Raw genomic sequence first — 24,182 nt, 5'->3', positions numbered from 1 at the left:
ATATTCAAGGAACAACCTAGGCTCAGAAACAACCCAGATTTCATTTATGAATTGTACTAACTCTACACAAAAACTGCTTCACATAAGAGAAGTGTTCTGAATACTTCTATACTTATCTATTGAGACCCAATTTATCTTAATAGCTAAACAAGACAAAGATATTGCTGTCTAAACATGTAAAAATCTTTTAACTGCTAGCACATTGAATCCAGGACTATATAAAAAAAAGATAATAAAACATCAGTAGAGTCAATCTCAAGAATATAAAGTTGGCTTAACATTTAAAAATAACCAATACTCACCAAATTAACAGAACAAAGGGGAAGAATATATTAATATTTTGTATGAAAATTAAAACAGGGAAATGCCAGTATAACACCAATCAAAATTGCTACAAGTAAAAACAAAATATGAAATGTTAACAAGAATGTGGCACAAGTGGACATTCCTTTATTGGAGGGTACATACATGTTACAATTACTTTGGAAAACCACACAGTCATTTCTTACAAAATTATACATATCTCACCATACAACTGAGCAAATGGTCTCATATTTACAAAGGGGAAATGAAAACATGCTCACACAAAATTTGTGTAGAGACGTTATTTATAATAGCTTCAAACTGGAATAACTGATTGATTCATCAAATGTGAATTCATAACAAACTGCTGGATATCTGCACAATAAACTACTGCTCAGCAGTAAAATATAATGGAATTTCAGTACATGAGGGCAGCCCCCGTGGCTCAGCGGTTTAGCGCCACCTTCAGTCCCTGGAGGCCAGGGATCGAGTCCCACGTCGGGCTCCCTGCATGGAGCCTGCTTCTCCCTCTGCCTGTGTCTCTGCCTCTCTCTCTCTATCTCTCATGAATAATTAAAATTAAAAAAAAAAAAAGAAATTTCAGATCATGCAACAATGTAGATAAATTTCAAAAATTAGTTGAACAAAAGAAATCAGACTAAAAAAACACATATTGTATGATTCCATTTATACTATTTTGGAATAGGCAAAGTGAAAGTCCAAGTATACAAAGCCCATCAGGGGATGCTTGGAGGCTGTAGCAGGAGAGGGGAGTTGACTGCAAAGGATCATGGGAAAATGTGCAGGCTAATATATCCTAAATCTTGAGTCTGACTGTGATTATATGGGTGTATACTGTACAGTTTTTAAACTCATTGTACTATATGTTTTAAATGAGTGTAATAAATCAATAAAATTGATTTAAAAATTTAAAGAGAGCCAATAGAAGACAGTAGCTGACAAATATAAAGAAGTCTTGTACAGGGACTTTCTGAGGAAATGAGAGTCCAATTCATTTTTGGTTTACCTCTGCCAACACAAACATAAAATCAGAAACTTCCAGGGCTGATTTATTAAGATTTAATAATAAACCAATTATCATAAGATCATCAGCAGGCTTGTTCTGTATTCCACCTCATTTTTACTTTGTCAGTCTCTTTTCCATTTACAATATTAAAAGTTGCATCTCACTTGAATGAGTGATCTATGTTGTTCCAAACCATGGCAGAAAGAAGTACTATGTAAAATATTCATATGGCAAAACTACATTGTAAAATAGAGCTTTGGGGGAGCCTGGTTGGCTCAATCTGTTAAGTGTCCTACTCTTGATTTTGGCTCAAGTCATGATCTCAGAGTGGTGAGATAAAGCCCTCTGCCTAGCTCTGTGTTGGGCATGGAGCTGCTTAAGATTCTCTCACTCCAGGGGATACCTGGGTGGCTCAGTGGTTTAGCACCTGCCTTCGGCCCTGGAGTCCCAGGATCAAGTCCCACATTGGGCTTCCTGCATGGAGCCTGCTTCTCCCTCTGCGTGTGTCTCTGCCTCCCTCTCTCTCTGTGTCTCTCATGAATAAATAAATAAAATCTTTAAAAAAAAAAAAAAGATTCTCTCACTCCCTCTCCGTCTGCCCCTCCTCCTGCCCTGTCTCATTCTCAAAAAAATAATATAAAATATAGTATTGTATTTATAAAAGGAATACATTCTATTGTAAAAAAATTTAGGAAACACAAAAAATAAATGTCATTTATTTCACTTACAGTTATGATTCTCAGTAATCACGAATATACATATGTATAAACAAATATTTACTGAGTGACTACTGTATGTCAGGCATTGTGCTAGACTTAGTGAGCAAAACAAAGTCCTTTCCCAGATGGAAGAGACAGCCATTAATCCAATAATACACAAATGAACATAGTACTTTATACTGTTTTATAACCTGTTTGTGTACTTGACTATATATTGCAAATATATTTCCATGTCATTTATATTTCTTTCATAATATTTAATAATGTCTGCATAGTATCCAAGGTCACCATTTTATCTATTTTTAGCCAGATTTTCTTTTATTGGCTATTTAGGTAGTCTTCCTCCTCCTTCTATTTTTGCTGTTCTTGTTTTTGCTAGTATCTACAATACTAATGTAACAAAATCTATGTACCTATCTTAAGTATTTTCCAAGGATGATAATTCTAAGAAATGAACTTAGTTAAAAGATATAGATTCTAAATAATTTGACATATACTGCTATATCTGTAATTTTATGTTAGACATTTTATCAACTTAGATATTTGTGTGGTCAGTTTGCATGTGGTCTTGCATCATCAGTGCAAAAGAAACACATTTAATTGTGTCCACTGAGATTTTGCTACCCTGAACTTTATCCCTCTAAAATGTTGCTGTCTGGGGAAATGAGGTACAGAACTACTGGTTTTTCTAGTTTTGAATGTTCACAATATAACCTTTAAAACTTCTATGTTTCTGCTAATTAGCCCACGTGAACAAATGTATATCTCAGGCAGTATTATGAAAAAATAATTATGACATGAGTTCCTCCGTTGTTTCAATCAATCAAGTTCTCCATAATTTAATCCAGGAAATACAAATGCAGAAAAATAATAGTCGGGACTAGTGGTGACTGAAGACTAACACTGATTGTCCAGAATTTCTTGTTGATTGTTTTTGGCAGATATTTTTAGGCTAACTCCATTTCTCAGAAAACACATAGAAGTGTTCCCTTCTCATTCAGTTTCTGTAATTCTTTTTGACATTAATGAGAGACTATATAAAGATCAAGTACACAAAATATCATCAAATAAACTGATAGCAGAGAAACAACAATTTACACAAATAGAATTTACATGAATTCTTTCTGCCGTGTTTCCAACAAATAGAGCTATAAAGCACTCAATTTTGGATGTGATCTAACTTATTACACAAAAGCAGATTACCATAAAGGGGACTGTTTTCTTCTCCACCTCTTTAGGTAATTCCTTTTGAGATTGAAAGGGGCTTTATAACACTTCCAAGGAAGGAAGTGCTTCCTTTGAAAAGGCGTTTATCTTTAAACGTAACAAATAAGGCTTTTTTTTTTTTTTCCAGATTGTAACATTCTGAAGATCACAACATGTTCAGAATTAAAATGTTCTGCTCATCACCAGAAATTCAGGAATGCTAAGAGATGGTAGTTAAATGTGCTAGAAAACTCTCCTCATACCAGGCCAGGTTCTCTTTGTGATAAATTTCCTAATTCCCATCCCCATAAACCATACTACTTTTTAAAAAAATATAAATCTAAAATGAAAAGCTTACAGGTATAGACAAATATTGACCTTCTGTAGAATCCACAAAGATCTCTATATTCTGACAATGGCAATCTACTCACAGCCGAAGAATAGGAAAAGATTATGGAAAAATACATTTTTTCCTTAATGACACTCAACATTGTTACCATATTCCTCTAACCTTAGATGTTCTTATGCTTAGTGATTGTTGGTAATAATCATTTTAACAAGAATAGTAATCATTTCTTCATTAAAACTGTCATAATTTAAGGTATTTTAGACTGCAGTCTATTAAACATGTATCTTCTAATCAAATTATGACTTTAAACTACAGATTGTATGCATTTATAAGCCAAATAAATTTAGGCTATGTTTGTATTAGACATTGTATGATACACTATGAAATTTAACTATATAATCCAAACAGTTCCCCTAACACAGCAAATTAGACCTTGTAGTCATATAATGCAGAAGAATTCTAAGTATTTAAACCATTTGATTTATCCTCTTATCATTTAAAAAATGAATATAGGATCCCTGGGTGGCGCAGCGGTTTAGCCCTTGCCTTTGGCCCAGGGCCCGATCCTGGAGACCTGGGATCGAGTCCCACGTTGGGCTCTCTGCTTGGAGCCTGCTTCTCCCTCTGCCTGTTTCTCTGCCTCTCTCTCTCTCTCTGTGACTGTCATGAATAAATAAATAAAATCTTTAAAAAAAAAATGAATATAATTGTGAAATTGGTCTATTGAATATTCCGAGTGTTGTTGGGTGTGGCATCATTCCCTAGCTGTATCCAAGTCCACATTTGCATCAATTGAGATGCTTTGGTTTCAAGAAAAAGAATACTGAATTGTAGGTGACTTCAACAATAGAGGTTCGTTAATGAAGCTAAAGCAAAAATCCCAGGTTTGGGATTTCAACAGGTTAGCAAGGCAGAGGTTTCAGATAGGCTGAGTGCACCTCTCAGATTTCACTCACCACCCTAGAAGGTGGTGGTCACAGCCACACATCATACCTCCACTTATCAGAATCGAAGCCGATAAGACACCAGCAGAGCATCTTCTGTGGGCATCTCACTCTTATCAAGGAAGAAAAAGTGTCAGAGAATGATTCTAACACCCTACCCACCAAATGGATTTCTTCTCAGGTCTCCTTGGCCAGAACAGGGTCATTTAGCAAAGCCTCACTTGAAAAGGAAATCAGAAAACTAGTTTCTAGAATTTCAGCCTTAGTAGTGGGAGGCAAGCTTAGGACTACAGAGGAAGAAGAGCTGGAGAAAGGCTGTTGGCCAGACAGCCACGGCACTTTCTGAACAAGAGCAAAATATGGTAAGAAGTCACTCTTAATATTTTGGGGGTTTTGCTAGAGGCTGCAGAGACAGAGAATAAAGCATTTCTGATGTAAGTTTACTTTCCTATGTTGTCAACTGTTTCACAACTTCCTCTTTCCTCAGACTTCTAGAAGCCCCCTTCTGTACCATCATTCTCCAGTCTGTGGACTGGGTCCTTCTTTCAGGTACAAAATAGAAGGATTCCAAAGAGGACATCCAGGTGCCCTTGTCATCCAACCTGCTGTCTTACTGGGACCTGAACACAGGACCACCTGCTCTCCTGATGTGGTTGATAGACTCTCTTTTGCTGCGTCTTCCCAACTTACCTATGAGATCTCATCTTTTTCTCACTTTCAAGGTCTTGACTCCCCAGATACTCTCATCTCTCTCCTGTACAGTCAGTAATTCTGTTCTCAGCTGTAGTCATCTTGTCAATATGCCAATATGCTGTAATTACTTTCTTTTTAATAAAATAAAAGAAAAACCAGCCTGGACTCTTACTATGCCTCTAGGAATCACAGTTTTATTTTTCCAGTTCATTTTTATAGTAAAACATTTTGTCTCCTCAACTTAATTCCAATCAGGTTTGGAGGCCCTACTGAATTTGCATCTATATTTAGATGCTATGTCAGGAAGTCTTCGATGCTCATCTTATCTTACATAGCGCCTCTCATCGTCATTCCCACATTAATTTATATTTCCTTACACTGCTGTATTTTTTCATATTACTTGTCTCTCCCTGATATTATATTAAATGTTTATTTGTTGTATGTATATTATATGGACATATTTACTAGAATATAAGCTAAGGACAGTTTTATTGCTATATCCCCATCACATAAAACAGTACTTACACATAGTAATCAGTACTATATATTTGTTGAATGAATGAATGAATGAATGAATGAAAATACTGGAATCTCTTTTTAATATTATGAGAGATAAAAGAATGTCTTTGGGGAGTACAAAAACCCTGCATTATATGAGATCTCTTATTTTAAATAATAATTACAGTTAGTGATTTAAGAGGGCCAGAGCTGTGGTGATGTCAGGATACTGTTGGATTTGGCATATCTAGATGACTGGCCATACATACATACAGATTCTGCTTATAAACTTCTAGGGGAACAGGGATTATATGTATGTTATTCAGTTTGCCTAACCCTAAAGAACTAATTATATTGTAGAGTCTCAGGGCCACTGTGAGAAGGGCATCATTATTACATATTTGATCACCAAGTATTTCTTGAACATTTTATTCAAAGGTTTTTCCTGATAAAATCATACTGAAAATAAATCAGAAAATATACACATCTGAGTGTAAAAGAAAAGATCACATAGCTTTGCTTTAAAACCTCCTGCCAAATCCAACTCTTGAACTCCACCATGATGAGAAGCCTGACGTATGGAATGTTTTATTGATCTCAACTTGGGTTCCACAAGCATCTGGAGTCATGTAATTCTGCAGTGCCTAGTGAATAGGAAACAAAGCCTCTGGACATCCCTAGATGCTTTTTCTTTAAGCCCTGTGGTCCTTTGAAAGGCATGTGACCCCAACCCACGAGCTCAGCACAAGAAGAGGGGGTCTTTATTGCAGCTCCTACCAACTCAGTTCCTCGACTTCTTGTAGGCTGCATGGAAGGTAGGGCTTTGATCTTCACTTGAGGCAACCTGTTCCTCTCACCCTTCATCCCTAGTCATTTCTTCAGTCTTGAAGTTTCTGGGATCCTTCCAAGCCCTTAGATGGTTTAAGTCATCTCAAAACCAAAGTTCCTAATTCTATCCTAGGGGCAAGGACTAAAAGCCAACACACTTCATTCTTCTGAATGCTTTTATAGCAGAAAGAATAGGCCACTCACCCACAAATTGCTATCTCCATCCACTTTCCACTCACATGGACAAAATGTGCATATTTTAGCTCAAGACAAATACATTTGTTGCCATATATATTGCATATAGTCCTGGGGCATCAAGATTCTATAATGACTGAGGCATTGATAATAGCATGAAAAGATGACTCAGTAACAGGAAAGGACAATGATGTGACTGTTACCATTGTTACCAAGTAATAAAGCTGTAATTATTGTATACTGCTACTTCGCAAATCTAATTCGATCAAAGTGTCAACAATTATTTAATTACGAAGCTTCATGTTGGTGTTAATATGAATGCAAGTTATAAGAAGAGAAAGCCGTCCTTTTAATAAAGTAAGTGGCTTTAATGAAATAATTCTTGAACACTTACTGGTAGGTCAGTGTCAGTGGCTGAGGATATAAAAATGAACAAAAGATGGTCCCTTCTCAAAAGGATCACAGCTTAGGACAGTGCTTCTCTAATAGGAAATGTGATAATTTACACATTACATTTTGCTCTCCTTGAGATCTTTGGCATCACTTTCATTAAAGTAATATCAATTATCTGTCATCCTTAATTTTCTAGGGAATTAGTAAAGAATTAATTTGTAAAATTGAATTTTGTCAATAAGGAAATGATAGGAAAAAGCAGCAGCAACAGCATATCACACCATTTCAGTTATGGATCTTTAGAACACAGTTACAGTCTAACTTCCAAATTGTTAGAATCTAAATTTCCATCTAAAGTAAAAATTAATATATTATAGATATTCTTAGTCCCAAAGCTTAGATTTTGTGACAGAAATGGAAAGAAACTTTGTATCTTCTCATGAGGATGCACTTATTTAACTACAATTATTAACAAATTATTCCTTATATGAGTTTCCCATGAATGTTCTTGTATTATGTGTACTGCTAAGTGAGAAAAACTAAATAAAAAAATACTAAATAAGTTTTTTTTGGTTTTGCAGTCGTTTTTCTTTCTTTTTTTTTTTTTTAAGATTTTATTTATTTATTCATGAGAGACACACACACACAGAGAGAGAGAGGCAAAGACACAGGCAGAGGAGAAGCAGGCTCCATGCAGGGAGCCTGACGTGGGACTTGATTCTGGGTCTCCAGGATCAGGCCCTGGGCTGAAGGCGGCGCTAAACTGCTGAGCCACCTGGGCTGCCCAGTTTTTCTGGTAAGAGTATTGTGATAGCTGATGATAAGCATACTTTAGAGGTGCAAAATGTATTGGTTCTGCTTAAGTTTATAGAACCTGTCAGAAAGTTGCAACTGAGCAGGAAAAGGGGATACATGTTTTTATGGTTTTTTTTTTTTTTTTTTTTTTTTTATTGGAGTTCGATTTGCTGGACATATAGTATACCATCCAGTGCTCATCTGGTCAAGTGGATACATTTGTAACAACCAGGATAAGGAAAGGTTTTGATTTGATACTCATCTGGTTGAACAGAAGTTATTGGAAAGCTATTTTAAATATGTTTTATATTTATATGGTATAAGTAGAGATACAAATATTTTTAGATTTTGTGTACTTTTAGACTGATAATTTTGTTCCATATGAAACACAGTATTTCTGAGGCTAATGTCTAAGTTGAAATAATTCTAATACTGTTTTAATGCATTGCGTGTTTTGGCTATGGGATTGCTTCTTGACCAAAAATGTTCCTAAACAATTTATAGATATCTACGCCAGAGCTTTTGTTCTGATTCTTATGCAGTGTTGCTACTAATTTCTAAAATGGAAGGATATAATGTATGCACATCAGAAATACCAAGTATTTACATTTGAGTGAGAAACCAGGAAAGCCAGTGTTGTAATTCAGCCCTTAGTCCAATGGCTTAAGAATGGGGGGAGGAACCAATGTTATATATCTCTGGCTGAGTCCAAACCCCCAGGAACACTGATATCTTAGAGCAAGAGAAGCTGAATGGCTCAGCTTAAGCAGAGAAAAAAAACTTATTATCATTATTTTTTTACCTTTTGGTAGAAAAATTCAGGCCCTCAGTGAATTGGATAATGCCCACCTGCATTGGTGAGAATGATCTTTACTCAATCTACTGAATCAAATGCTAATCTCTTTCAGACACAGCTTCAGAGACAAACCCAGAATTAATGTTTTACCAGCTATCTGGCCATCCCTTAGCCTAGGCAAGTTGACACATAAAATTAACCATCACAGTAGGTATAACATTTTACATTTCCACTAGTAGTGTGCATTCCAGTTGCTCCATATCCTTGCTGACATTTGGCATTATCTCTCTTTTTCTTTCTTTCTAATATTAGTTGTAGAGAGTGTGGAGTGGTATCTCATGGTGATTTTAATTTGCATTTCTCTAATGACAAATGATGTAGAACATCCTTTTATGCACTTATTGGCTATTCTTATATCTTCTTTCATAAAGTTAATATTAAAATAGTTTGTGTATTTTAATTGGTTTATTATCTGATTACTGAATTATTGGAATTGTTTATATACTCTAGATATAAGATTTTTATTCGATACATGCATAGTTTCTCCAACTCTGTGTCCTGCTTTTCGATTTCTTTAGTGGTGTCTTTAGAAAAGCAGCAATTTTAATTTTGAAGTTCAATTTATTTGTTTTATAATATGTGCTCTTTGTGTCTTAAGGAATCATAATCACAAGGTTGTGAATGTTTCTTCAAGAAGTTTTCCACTTTGAGTTTTGGTGTTTAATCCGTATTAAATTTTCTCTATTTTTGGTTAAGATTTTATTTATTTATTCATGAGAGATACAGATGGAGACAAAGACATAGGCAGAGGGAGAAGCAGGCTCCCTGTGGGGAACCAATGCAGGACTCCATCCCAGAACTCGGCAATCATGACTTGAGCCAAAGGCAGATCCTCAATTGCTGAGCCACCCAAGCATCCCAAATTTATTTCTTTTTTCCCCCAAGTTTTTATTTAAATTCCAGCTAGTTCCAGCTAGTTAGCATACAATGCAATACTGGTTTCTGGTGAAGAATCTTGCAATTTATCACTTACATACAATACCTGGTGCTCATCACAAATCCCTCCTTAATATCCATCACCTGTTTAATCCATCACCCCACCCATCTCCCCTGTGGTAACCATCAGTTCATTTTCTACAGTTAAGAGTCTGTTTCTTGGTTTGCTTCTCTCTTTTCCCCCTCCTATGTTCATTTGTTTTATTTTTTAAATTCCGCATATGACTGAAATCATATGGTATATGTCTATCTCTGATGGACTTATGTCGCTTAGCATAATACTCTCTAGTTCCATTCACATCATTGCAAGTGGCAAAATTTCATTCTTTTTATGGATTAGTAATATTCCATTGTGTGTATATATCACCTCTTTATCTACTCATGAGTTGATGGACATTTAGGTTCATTCCATAATTTGGCTATTGCTGATAATGCTACTTTAAGTATTGGGGTGCATGTGTCCCTTCAAATCAATATTTTTTTTTATCCTTTGGGTATATACCTAGTGGTGTAATTTTTGGATTGTAAGGAAGTTCTATTTTTAACTTTTTAAGGAGCCTCCTTACTGTTTTCCAGAGTGGCTGCACCAGTTTGCATTCCCATCAACATTGTAAGAGGGCTCCCCTTTGTCTGCATCTTCACAAACACCTGTTGTTTCCTGTGTTGTTAATTTTAGCCATTCTTACAGGTATGAGGTGGTATCTTATTGTAATTTTGGTTTGTATTTCCCTGGTGTGAGTGATGTTGAGCATCTTTTCATGTGTCTGTTAGCCATCTGGATGTCTTCTTTGGAAAAATATCTATTCATGTCTTCTGCCCACTTTTAAACAGGATTATTTATATTGGGGGTTGAATTTGATAAGTTATTTATATATTTTCAGTACTAATATCAGATATGTCATTTGCAATACCTTCTCCTATTCCGTAGGTTGCCTTTTAGTTTTGTTAATGGTTTCCTTCACTGTGCAGAGGCTTTTTTTTTTTTTTTAATCAAGTCCCAATAGTTTATTTTTTGCTTTTGTTTCCCTTGCCTTAGGAGACATATCAAGTAAGAAGTTACTATGGCCAATGTCAAAGAGGTGACTGCCCATGTTCTTCCCTAGGATTTGCATCCTATGTAACATTTAGGTCTTTCATCCATTTTGAATTTATTTTTGTGTATGCCATAAGAAAGTGAGCCAGTTTCTTTCTTTTGCATGTGGTTGTACAGTTTTCCCAACACAGTCTGTTGAAGAGATGCTTTTTGCTTCCCCATTGGATATTCTTTTCTGCTTTGTTGAAGATTATCTGACCATATTAGTTGTGGGTTCATATCAAATTTATTTATTTGCATGGTATTCCATACAACAATCCAATTGTTTCAGCATCATTTGTTGAAAAGACTGTTTATCTCCATTGAATTATCTTGGCATCTTTGTAAAAACTTAATGGACTCTGTATGTGTGGACCAATTTTAAATTCTCTATTCTGGTTCATTGATCTATATGTTTGTCATTAGCTCACATCACACTGTCCTGATTATTGTGGTTGTATAGGAGGTCATTAAAACAGGTGGTCAAAGTCCCCAACTTTGTTCGTTTGTTTTGCTTTGCTCAAAATTATTTTAGAGACACCTGGGTGGCTCAGAGTTTGAGTGTCTGCCTTTGGTTTGGATGGTGATCCTGGGGTTCAGGATCAAATCCTGCAATGGGCTCCCTGCAAGGCGTCTGCTCTCCCTCTGCCTGTGTCTCTGCCTCTGTGTGTGTGTCTCTTATGAATGAATGAATAAACTCTTTAAAAAAAATCTTTAAAAAACAAAACAAAACAAAAGCAAAAATTATTTTAGTCTTTTTCAATTCTTTGCATTTTCAATTTTAAAATGAATTTATCAATTTGTACAAAGTAGCCTATTGAGAATTTGTCTTAGATTGCATTGAATCTATAGATCCGGATGGGGAGAATTAACATCTAAACAGTGCTGAGGGGGGATCCCTGGGTGGCTCAGCGGTTTAGTACTTGCCTTTGGCCCAGGGTGTGATCCTGGAGTCCCGGGATCGAGTCCCACGTCAAGCTCCCGGCATGGAGCTTGCTTCTCCTTCTTCCTGTATCTCTGCCTCTCTCTCTCTCTATGTCTATCATAAATAAATAAATAAATCTTAAAAAAAAAAAAAGATAAACAGTGCTGAGATGTCCAATTCGTAAATATAGCTCTCGATTTTTTTAGTTCTTCTCTAATTTCTCTCAGAATATTTTGTTAATGTTATATATGCAGGTTTTAACATATTTTGTTAAAAATATGTTACATATATTTACATTTATGTAAATGTATTTTATATTTTTGATGCTATTGAGAACATATTCTTAAATTTTTTTCCAATAGTTTCCAGCATATAAGCATACATTTAATTTTTTGTATATTATTTCTGCAAATTTGCTAACTTCATTTATTAAATGAATATAAATATATACTAGTTGTTTTTAGTTTCTTTAGAATTTTCTGCATAAACTGTTATGTCACCAGCTAATAGTTTTTAGTTTCTTTCTTTATAATCTGTAAGTTAAAATTTATTCTCTTTTGCACATATATTTTGACCAGGACCTCCAGGACAAGTTTGTACAAATAGGAAGTATTTAATAGACATTCTTGTTTAGCTTCCAGTCTTACAGGAAACATTCTGTATGTTACCATTAAGTATCAGATTAGCTATAGATTTTTTTTTAATAAATGCCCTTAATCAATTTGAAGAAGTTTCCTTCAATGCCTAGTTTTTGGAGAGTTTTTAGCATAATTAGGTATTAAATTTTGTCCAGTCCATTTTTTGCATCTGCTGAGATACTTATACTGAATTTTCAAAATCTTATACTAACCTTGAATTTCTTTGATAAATCCCACTTGGTTATAATATTTATATATTATATATATTATATATTATATATATAATATATTATATATTTTTTATGTACTTTGGTATCTAGGTGTCACCATTTTGGTAGGAATTTTGTGTTTATGTTCATCAAGGATTTTAGTGTATAGTTTTCTTGCAATGATTTTGTCTGATTTTGTTATCAAAGTCATGATGGACTCTTAAAATGAGTTAGAAAATGTCAACTTCTATTTTCTAAAGGAGTTTATAGAATTCTATTATTTCTAATATTTTATTTTATGGATTTTAGCTCCTATCTTTTTTATTTCTCTCTTTCTACATATTCCTGTTTATTCAATTTGATGTGTTTTCTTTTAGGTTATGAAGCCAGAAGCTTAAATTATTAATGTTGGTCTTTTTTTTCGCATAATAATTCAAGCCATAAATTTTCCTATATGTTTTGCTTTAGCTGTACCTCACAAATTTTGATATATTGTGCTTTCTTTATCATCCAGTTTGAAATATTTCCTAACGTCTCTCTTTTTTTTTCTTTTTTTAAATTTTTAAAAAATATTTTATTTATTCATGAGAGACATGAGAGAGAGAGGCAGAGACACAGGCAGAGGGAGAAGCAGGCTCCATGCATGCATGATGTGGGACTGGAACCTGGCTCTCCAGGATCACACCCTGGGATAAAAGGCAGTGCTAAACTGCTGAGCCACCCGGGGGCTGCCCTCTAACGTCTCTCTTGATGAATTCTTTGACCCAAGTGTTACTGAGATGTTCTTTTTTTTTTTTTTTTAACTTCCTAGTATTTACTGATGTCCTATATATCTTTTGTTATTGATTTTTAATCTAAATCTGGTATAGTCAGAAAACATTGCCTGTTTGATTTCAGTTATCTTAAAGTTAGTGAAAATTTCTTTCTTCATTATTTCAATTTTTTCTTTTAAGGGTCTGAATATGTTTTTAATAGCTTTTTAAAAGACTTTATCTGGCAATTCCATCATTTCTATCATTCTTGGTCCAGTTCCATCACTGAGTTTTCTTCTCCTTACATATCACATTCTCCTGCTTCTTCATGTCCAGCAGTTTTAATAGGATGCTTATTATTATTAATATTATCTTGATGTGTGTCTAGTCTTGCTAACTTCCTTCAAAGACTATTAAGTTTTGCTCTGGCTGGTTGTTAATTCGGTTGCATTTGAGCTTGAGCCCTTTGAAACTCATTCTGAAATTTCTTTGGGGTGAGTTCAGAGCAGCCTTTAAAGCTAAGTAATGGTATGGCTTGGGTCTTCTCTGAATGCTCCAACTGGTCAGTGAGATTGCTTTATGCTGGCTGGTTGGAACTTCAACATCCCAGTGCCCTGCATGTTATTAACGTTTTCGTTTCTTATTCTCAACTTAGTCATCAGACAAAGGAAATGATGCAGATATTTGGACAGAGTTCAGATAGGCAGGAAACCCAAAAAGCAGTACACTGCCTTCGCTTCAGGAAAGCAAGAGGAAGGGAAGCCGATGATTGTCTCCAAGTCCTTCTATCCAAGGAAGGGGCTTATAACATTCCATTTATGGTGTCTACATGGTACCAGGCAGTAGACAAACGGGGAGGACACACCAGGCCATGTGTGCCTCTACATTGTTCCCCTTATTTGGGACTCTATGCAAATTCCCATCTGTTGAGCCTCCCTAATATTTGATTCCTATCTCCCCAGTTCAAGAACACTTCCACACTCCTCTTGCTCAGGGCAATTCTGCACTTGCATGACCCTGCAAGTGAGTGCCCCCTTCAGTTTGCAGTGATCACCCAAGCAACCATTAGCCTCCCTGCAGGCCTGTCCCTGCTTCGCTTCACAGCCCCCTGTGCCAGGATCCACTGAATGCCCATAAGTATTGATTTCATACATTTTATCTAGGTTTTTAGTTGTGTAAGGGAGGAGTGTGGATCCAGTTTTTGTTCTTCCATCAAAGCTAGAATGAAAATCCCCTAAACTCCCTTAAAAACATAAATAAATGACTTTCAGATTTGTCAAGTGTTTAGAAAACCTCTAAAAACAAAATGCAAAAAAAAAAAGTCAATAAAAAACTGACCCATCATTAATCAAAGATAAATTGTTCAAACTCATCTTCATTCAGTAATATATAAATTTCTGTCTTAAATCCTAAGGATATTTAAATATATGTTTAGATTTTAGCCCAGTGAAACTGATTTCAGAGTTCTACATCTTAGAATATCAGAAAATATATGTTGTTTTAAACAACATATTATATATATGTAAATGGCAAAGACATAATTCCATCTGTTTTATGTCATTTAATGTAGATATTATGAAAATAATGATTAATACTTCTTACATTCTTTTACAATTTCAGTCAATATCCCCAACAGTGTTTCTTGCAATTCTAATGTAACACCTGTAAGATATATAGAGAATCACTAGACCAGGAAGATACGTGTCTTAATTCCAAATCATTATTAGACTAAATGAATGCAATATATTTAAATAGCTCTAAAGTCCTTCTGGCTTATGTAAGTTACTACATATTATAGAAGCTGCAAATAAGATCTGAAGACCTATTAAGCTGAAAGAGGAAACTGAGAGTTTGCATTTAAATAATACTTGGGTTTGTCCCTTTCTAAATGTAAACTTAAATATAAGTCATGGAAGTAGATGAGGTTTTATAGGGAAAACCAAAGAGAGTAGTGGCCCACCACCTTGATTCATCTTTTCCAATATTTCTAGGTTAGAAAAACATAATAAACATAATAAAAATAATGAGAGTTTTTAATTAGTTACTTACTGTATGATCAGCCATGTACTAAGTGCCTATTATAGAAGTTAATCTTCACATCAGTGCCTGTGGTAGGTACAGTTATTAACCACTTTTACAGCTGCACAAACCAAAGCTTAGGGAGATTAAGAATGTAGCTCAAGTGTAGGTGGTTAATAAGTGACTGAGGGTGCAGGTGATCCAACTTGAAATTCTAACTTTAAAGCTCACACTCTTAATCATAATTATATCACTACCTCATAAAAGAAACACCATTTATGCCCCCATCATGTTGGGACAAAGGTTCTTAACTTCTCTTGCCACATTTCTGCTTGTTTCAAGTATCATAGGCTTTATTGTAAAATGTATGTAATATTACCCAAGCAGTATTAAGTTGACTTTAGAATTATCTCATGTAAAATTTGGCAAAATGTGAAAGAAGAGTAGCCAAATCAAATACATAAAGATGTGTATCACAGATTTGAAAAGATTAAAGTAACTTCTGGTTCCAGTAATTTCTAAGACTATACCAATCCCCAAACCCACATGTCTTAAAGTCCCTACAATGCTAAATAACATATAATGACTTTTAATGTATATCTGCCATAGTAGGAGTCAAGGGAAATACTCAGGTGTCAGAAATAAAAAGCAATAAATTGGATTACAGATTTCTATCAGGATATCAAATAAATATGGGCTGCTGGCTCTCCTAAAGTCAAACCTGAAGAAATAAAAGAAAGAAAGAAAAGGGAATTTATGGGATTAAACAAAAAAAAAAAGAAGAAGAAAGAAGAAGAAGAGAAAGAAGAAGAAGAGAAAGAAAGAAGAAGAAGAAGAAGAAGAAGAAGAAGAAGAAGAAGAAAAGAAGAAGAAGAAGAAGAAGAAGAAGAAGAAGAAGAAGAAGAAGAAAAGAAGAAGAAGAAGACGAAGACGAAGACGAAGACGAAGACGAAGAAGAAGAAGAAGAAGAAAGAAGAGGAGTGTGCCAGGGTGGTTCAGTTGGTTAAGCATCTGCCTTTGGCTTAGGTCATGATCCTGAAGTCCTGGGATTGAGTCCTGCATCAGGGTTCCACCTCTGTGAGAAGTCTGCTTCTCCTGGTATCTCTGCCCCTCCCCCCTCTCATGCATGCCTCCTCTCTCTCTTAAATAAATAAATAAATGCATAAAAATTAAAAAAAGAAAGAAAAGGAAGGCTGAGGTCAGTTAAGACTCATCCGCAGTAGATGAGTGGCCACATCCTGGCTCAGGACTGCCAGAGGCAGTGTAACAGGAAAATCTGGAAGAAAGCTTTAAACAATACTCTGGCCTCTTCCTGAGTTGTCTTGGAGCAATCATTGCTTCCCCCTTTCAGGACACACTTACCGATGAAGTACAGCTATTCTGCATGGAATAATATTAGAACAGTGCAAAGCCCCAGAATCAGTGGCCAGCCACATCAGGTATTTACTCTTCCAACCATTCTCTTCATATGCCTGGGCAAGTTTGGGTAAAACCTAGAAGACTATTGTCTCTCCACTCTTTTTCCTCATGTGGTGTCTGTGGAGTGGTGATGCATGGAAATGGCCAAACAGTGGTTCTGGAGACCCAGGTGCATGGGTCTCCTTGTTTGGGACTCATCCCCTCTTCTCTTCTTAAACTTTCTGGGAGGAATACAGACCGGGACTAGCCTTCTGCTCTTCCCTGGGAAACTTTGCCAGAAAGAACAGATGATGTATGCGTCCAAACTTGAATTCAGGAACTCAAATATTTAAACACCATAAATACAAACAGTATCAAAGAAAGATAACAAACTGAACTACATATAATACACCAAAAGAATTCTGAGAAATTATGATGTGATTATCAATATATATATATACGATAATAAAGAAGGCAATTAGCAATAGGAAGTAAGAACATGAATAGCCAGCACATGAGCTAATGCTGCTAAGGTAGATGGAGGATTATTATATCAGAGAATGGCTGGTGGGGCGCCTGGGAGGTGCAGTGGGTTAAGCGAGGGATTCTTGATTTTTGGCTCAGATCATGATCTCAGGGTGTGAGATGCAGCCCCACATTGGCTCTGTGCTAGGCATGGAGACTGCTTAAGATTTTCTCCCTTTCTACTTCTCCTTCTGTCCCTCCTCCCTCTCACACACTCTCTCTCTTAAAAAGAAAACAGAAAGAAAGAAAAAAAAGAAAGAAAGAGAAAGAAAGAAAGAAAGAAAGAAAGAAAGAAAGAAGAAAGAAAGAAAGAAAGAAAGAAAGAAGAAAGAAAGAAAAAGAAAGAAGGAAAGAAAGAAGAAAGAAAGAAAGAAAGAAAGAAAGAAAGAAAGAAAGAAAGAAAGAAAGAAAGAAAGAAAGAAAAAAAGAAAGAAAAAATGGCTGGTGTCAATACTCGCATGCGAAAGTACTTGGTTATGTTCCCTGTGTTACTCAGCACTTCAGTGATCTGTAAAAAGTTTGTTCATTGACTTAAGAATGTTCTCTTTCTGAGTAGTGTGAAAAAGAGTTACTCTGAAAAATTTGAAATTTTGACTTTGAAAAATTTTTACTTCGAAAATGATGTCCCTGGAAAGCCTGGCAGAAGGAAATGTGAAACTGCTCCTGGAGTGCAGTCTTCGTGCCAGTCGAACAAATCCATCCTGAAGATAAGTGTACAATAAAATATGGCGAAGCACCTGAGCAAACAGAACCATGAGTGAGCCAGCAGACTTAGCACTCCAACAGTTTGTTTCATAGAATCAAACTAAAAGACGATTCAAAAAATGATGTTAAAAGAACAGAAATATTTGAGACCTAAGAAAAGAATAAAAGTTAAAAAAAAGAGGAATACTTTTTTAAAAGGCTAAGAATAAAACATATAGCTAGTAAAATTAAAAATTAAATCAACTTATTAGTAGCAATTAGACAATGCAGTTAATAAAATGACCCCAAACCCAGGGATTTATTAGGATCAAAATGGGACAGAAAGTTGGAGACATAAAGGAAGAATCATGTGTAACTAGAGTTGGAGAATAAGAGACTAGAGATGATTGAGGAAAACAGTACATTTGAGACTAGAATGATGACTTTCAAAAATTACTAGATGAAAATCCTTAGCTTCAAGAAACAGAAGCAGTCTTAAGATTTGAAAATATTCACAGAATATGCTACAGTATGATAAAAATATATATATATTAAAGAAGGCCGAGGGAGAATACAGGAACACCTGTGGTTGACCTTGAACAATTCAGATTTGAATTATACGAGTCCACTTACATATTTTTTTCCTGATAAATACAGTACTATAGATGTATTTTCTCTTTGTTGTGATATTCTTAATAACATTTTCTTTTCTTTAGCTTACTTTATTGTAAGAATACAATATATAATACATATAGCATATAAAATATGTGTTAATCGACTATTGGTGGTGGTATTGGTAAGGCTTCAGTTAACACTAGATTATTAGTGATTAAATTTGTGGGTGACTCACAAGTTACACACAGATTTTTTTCTTCTTTTTTTTTTTAAAGATTTTATTTATTTATTCATGAGAGACACAGAGAAAGAGAGAGAGGCAGAGACACAGGCAGAGGGAGAAGCAGGCTCCATGCAGGGAGCCCGAGGTGGGACTCGATCCCAGGTGTCCAGGATCAGGCCCTGGGCTGAAGGCGGCACTAAACCGCTGAGCCACCTGGGCTGCCCCACACACAGATTTTTGACCGTGTGGATGGGGGGATCGGCGACCTTAACCCCTGCATTGTTCAAGGGTCAATTGTACTTTAGTTAGAGCCGACTTCACCACAGCTTTAGGAGAGGTCTTTATACTGTGGGGGGAAAATACTCATAGATGGATCTCTCTACCGGTATTAGTTTGCTAGGGCTGCTACAACAAAATACCAGCCTGGGGGGCTTACATCTCTCTGTCAGCATATCTCAAGGTTGCCTATGCCCGGGACAGCTTAAAAGAGTACCTTTAACTAGTTTATTCATTCAGTAAATGTTTTATTGCCATCATAGACCAGCTACCACTAGGTAGAGGATAAGATAAATAAAAGATAAATAGCACAATCTCCAGTTTTGCGGAGATCTCCAATTTTAAAGGTGTTAGAAAGGGGCTGCCTGGGTGGGTCAGTGGTCGAGCCTTCCTCTCAGGGCATAATCCCGAAGTCCTGGGATTGAGTCTCGCTTTGGGCTCCCTGCATGGAGCCTGCTTCTCCTCCCTCTGCCAGTGTTCCTGCCTCTCTCTGTGTGTCTTTCATAAGTAAATAAAATCCTTTTTTTTTTTTTTTTTAAATAAAGATGTTAGTTAGAAAGCCTTTTTCCCTCTATGTCTTTCACTCCCCAAAATAGATTAAGAATTCTAAATCCTCTTACCCCAGGATACAGAAGATACAGAAGAAACACCTGGGCATCTGTTACAATGCAAATGTTAGTCTGCATTTCTAAGAAGCTCTCAGATGGGAATCAACTGCTGCTGCTGGTCTTCCACTCATACATTCAATAAAATGGTGCTTTTTTTTCAAGCCACCATGTATTTCTACTACCGTGGAATTCTGATTCAAGTGTTATAAAGTGCTTTACTCAGGAAACTAGTTACGAATGTTACATCTGACAAATTGACAGTTCTGCCCTGTTTGTTTTATAAAATTATTCCTGTCGACCTTACTCTATCTAGCTGAATTAGCACAATCCATGTCACTTAACTAAGTTAATACTTTCTGTAAATTATTCTGTTGGCTAACAGAGGAAATGCTAGTTTTTGCTTCAGAGTACATTGTGTTTTCCTAATTATAATGCAGGGCCATGGAAGAACAAGTGCCATTTCAATGGTAGGATGAAACCAGAAGAACACCAGGCATGTGCCAAAACCCTGGAAAGAGAAAAGATTGTGAGATAATTTTTCTTAAGTTCCTAAGTCAGGTCTAGGTATAAAGAAAGTGCTCAATAAATATAAGCTATTTTTTATAGCCAGCTAAATTATTTTCTTCTGTATTTTTCCCTTAGAATTTGATATTCTAAGATATATTTTTATTCAGAAATTAATTTTAAAATTATTAATATTTCGTTTGAGTAATTTCTCCTTCTAGAGCAAACAGCTTCAAAATAAAATATACAAATATGTAGAAGAGATAACGTAAATTCATAGAGCACAGATCTGAGAGGTCAGCTCATCTATATTTCTGATTTCTAGTTAGATTATTATACCTAAGCCATTCTTGTCAGATAAAAATTATAAGAAAGAGTCATGATTTGACTCAAAGAAAGATCCTTTGGAGACATTCCCTACCCTATTTATATTCATTCCTGATTACTTTGTTAGTGGAAAGGAGAGATATAGAGATAATCCACATGGAAAATTCATTGATGAAGATTCTATCTCTTCACTTTGGGGGGGGGATTACCTCATTCCCCTGAGATAATGCAGGAGTTTCATATTAGAAATATTAAATGCAAAAAAAAAAGAAAAGAAATATTAAATGCATTTTGAGTACTAGGAAGGGTGATAGGATACCTACTCAAAGGCTTGCATGAAACCTAATGAACATCGGGACTTCATAATTTCATTGTTGGATTTTAGTTAGTGGCTTTATTAATCATCTAAAGAGAGAATTAGTTTGTCAAGTTTCCAGATGCTCTTCAATAAGGAGCTATTCCAGCAAACAAACAAACAAACAAACAATCTTATAGAGGGTAATGAAATGATACTATTGGACTGGAGAAGTCAAATAATCCATCCAGAAATATAAGAAAAAACACATTTACCATCTATAAAGTCATCCTTTTTCTTCCAAGAAAAACAAAAAAAGAATTCTTAAGCATTTCAAATATATTTTATTTAAAATAAAAGAATGATAGGATATTTTTCTTTGTTATTATAGCACCGTTGTTCACTCATAACACTTCACTGACTGCCATATGTGGGATCAAGGATCCTAAAAAAGATTTGAAGAATTGTAGGTGAAGGAGGATGTAATTATGCATCACAAGGCTGTTTCTTTTCTCCATAAACACAAATGGATTTGTCCAGGGTGTTTCCTCTAATTCTCAACACACACTATTTTAATTGAGCACTAGACTTTACTTGGCTAGTAACTAAAATTCACTCTCCCTTAATTGATATAATCTCAACTACATTTTTCTTTATTCTCAATCTCATTTACTTTGAAGTGTGATCATTCGGAAGCTCCACAAAATAGACCCTAACAAATGAATCTTAGGCAGATGGATGATTGCAGTGACTTACCCAGAATCTCTTAGCAGGTAGATGATAACACTGAATCAACTTTCCTAATGCTACTCCAAGGCTCTGGTCACTAAACCATTCAGCTATTTTTTGGAATTTGTTTTTCTTTTATAAGACTTTCAGCTATTAGATGTACTGTGCTTGTGAAATCCATCTACCTAATAGGGCTAAAAATTAAGATTTTATAATTTTCACCCAGGGCCCCAAGACTAAAAGATGATACCATACAAATGAGTATTCTCAACTGTGATTGAGCATTAAAATCATCCAAGGAATTCAAAAATATCTCAATGTTTGAGCTCTCAATGCTAAAACCAAACATCTTGCAGAGGAATATGGACATCGATACTTCTAGAAACCTCTGTAGAAGATTCTGTTGCACAGTGAAGGTTAAGAACTACTGCCACAGACAATATTTGTGTTTCGTAAACGATGTGTTCTGAAGGACAGTACAATCAATTGTTATCACCAGCAGAGGGCCTGCTATGCCTTGCATAAAAGCTTAAAGAAGGTGAGTGATTTAAAGCTCAGTTCCCCATTATACCCTTGTTCCAACATCATAGGTCATCAAGGTCTATAGTTGGTCACCAAGGTCTATACTGCATTCTAATTAGAAAGCATGCAGAAGTCACCCAACACAACATGATACCAAACAGCTGGCTAATGCAATAATTTTAGTGGGAAGCTGTAGCTTTCCACTTTGAAAGCCATCTTATCTGGCAATTCAGGCAAATTTTAGGGAAAGGCCATTGAAATAAAATTGATAGCTAATTATGTGCTTTTTGAAGGCCGAAGCAAAGCAAAGCTAACAGATTCTCATTTTTAAACAAATCTGTGTATATATTTGTCCTTAATTTTAACGGGTGACTTGTCTCCCAGCAAAATGCTTAAGTAAGAGAGCCCAGAAGAATAATGTTTGCATATGTATCACTTATGATACTCATCTCATTTGTACCAGTGGGATTTTAATTTATACTAGTGACTGAGTTAAGGTACATAGAGGTCAATGCCATTGAAAGAAGAATTTATTACTTACATGTCCCAAAAGAAGGGGGCATGCCACACCACACAGGGCCACAGGGGAAGCCCCGGGCTCAGGTAGGGACCAGAGGAGGAGGGACGGGAAAGCCTGGGCCAGAGCCTTTATTTGGAGTTTCCGCAGGAAAGGTAGGGCAAAGTGAACAGTTTAGGACTGGCTTATTTGAATAATTCCAGTAGGCTTCCAGCTATAGGGTTGATCTCTAGTTGCCTGGTAACTAGCCCTGGGATGTTCTAGGGCGGGAGATATATCGGCTTGATTGTAAAGGAAGTAGGTAGTTGGGCAAATGGACTTTGCTTGGTTAGTATGCATGTGAGAGGTGATCTGTCGACCTGGCCCTTCCCTGTCTCTAGGAATTGACTAGCCCTGGGAGGGCAATTTCCTCCCAGTAGTTAAATTTTAAAATACACAAGATATAGAAATTTTAGGGATCCCTGGGTGGCGCAGCGGTTTGGCGCCTGCCTTTGGCCCAGGGCGCGATTCTGGAGACCCGGGATCGAATCCCACATCGGGCTCCCTGCATGGAGCCTGCTTCTCCCTCTGCCTGTGTCTCTGCCTTTCTCTGTGTGTGTTTGTCTCTCATGAATAAATAAATTTTAAAAATCTTAAAAAAAAAATTTTAAAAATAGATATAAATTAAATATTAAATTTATTTAGGTATGTATTAACTTTGAGTATGTATTTAAAATGTACACTACATATTTATATAATATAAAATATATTCATACATATATATTTATATGTAATTTTATATGTATAAAATACATTTTGAATTAAAATAATGTATATTTTAAATTAAAATAATATAATAATGTTAAAATAATATATATTTCAAATTAAATAATAATAAAAATATTCATATGTATATGAATAATATAATCCTTCTGGAATTGTTGGGAATGATGTCTCTTTCAGCCTTTCTATGCAACTTGACAGTGACAAAGGTCCATACACGGCCCTTGGTGAGCAGGAATAGAGCAATGACAGTTCTCTTTCACTCTTCAGATGAGTGAGAAGATGAAATGATGATAAAGTCTCAAAACTGGATTTTTATGTGTCCTGAAAAGCAAGAGGGAGTTTTTCATTTGTCAGTGTTGTTTATACAGTTTCTCCCATATATTTGTAAAACTTCATTACATTTTTGGTCTGAAACTAGTGAACAACAAAGACTAGAAGAACATTTCCCCCCTTTTCCAAAATCCAAAAAGGAAAGCCTAAGACAGATGAAATCTTGAAAATTTTATACATTACATGTAGATGTAATATATTTGGGTGACCTACTTGATCTTTTAAATTAGAAATGTTTTATTCTGTTTTTTTTTTCCAGATTCTGCATCCAGCTATGCCTCAAATATTTGTAGAGTCAGAATTTTGAGGCAATATTGTCACTGGATATTTTATAGTAGATTTTCATTTTATATTTAATAATCTCTGGGATGGGTACCTAGGAAAATAAAACATGTTGTAAGGAAGTTCAGTGATAACCAAATACTAAAACTTGTGGGAACCAGGGAAAAAGTGAGAAAAGAGTGTGGTTCCCCGTTTTTATGTCTGTTTTAGGGATCAGCCTAATAA

At 35.5% G+C, this 24,182-nt stretch overlaps 1 long non-coding RNA gene across 8 annotated transcripts in view; it reads left to right on the top strand.

The window, feature by feature from the left end:
* Positions 1–24,182, top strand: part of LOC144300623 (uncharacterized) — a 151,951-nt gene that overhangs the window by 71,646 nt on the left and 56,123 nt on the right. For 3 of the 8 annotated variants that reach the window (XR_013367397.1, XR_013367401.1, XR_013367396.1), the window contains one exon: positions 3,404–4,268. The exons of 3 other annotated variants lie outside the window; for them this stretch is intronic. This is a non-coding gene — a long non-coding RNA (uncharacterized LOC144300623). Of the gene's footprint in view, positions 1–3,403; positions 4,269–10,318; positions 10,695–24,182 lie in introns of those variants that run through there. 2 more of the 8 variants (XR_013367398.1, XR_013367402.1) reach the window with 2 other exon arrangements.

This window comes from Canis aureus, chromosome 28 (assembly GCF_053574225.1).
Source record: "Canis aureus isolate CA01 chromosome 28, VMU_Caureus_v.1.0, whole genome shotgun sequence".
In the NCBI taxonomy this organism is placed as follows: domain Eukaryota; kingdom Metazoa; phylum Chordata; class Mammalia; order Carnivora; family Canidae; genus Canis; species Canis aureus.
Note: the sequence above shows the minus strand (reverse complement) of the source record. Positions and strands in the feature narration are given on the sequence as shown.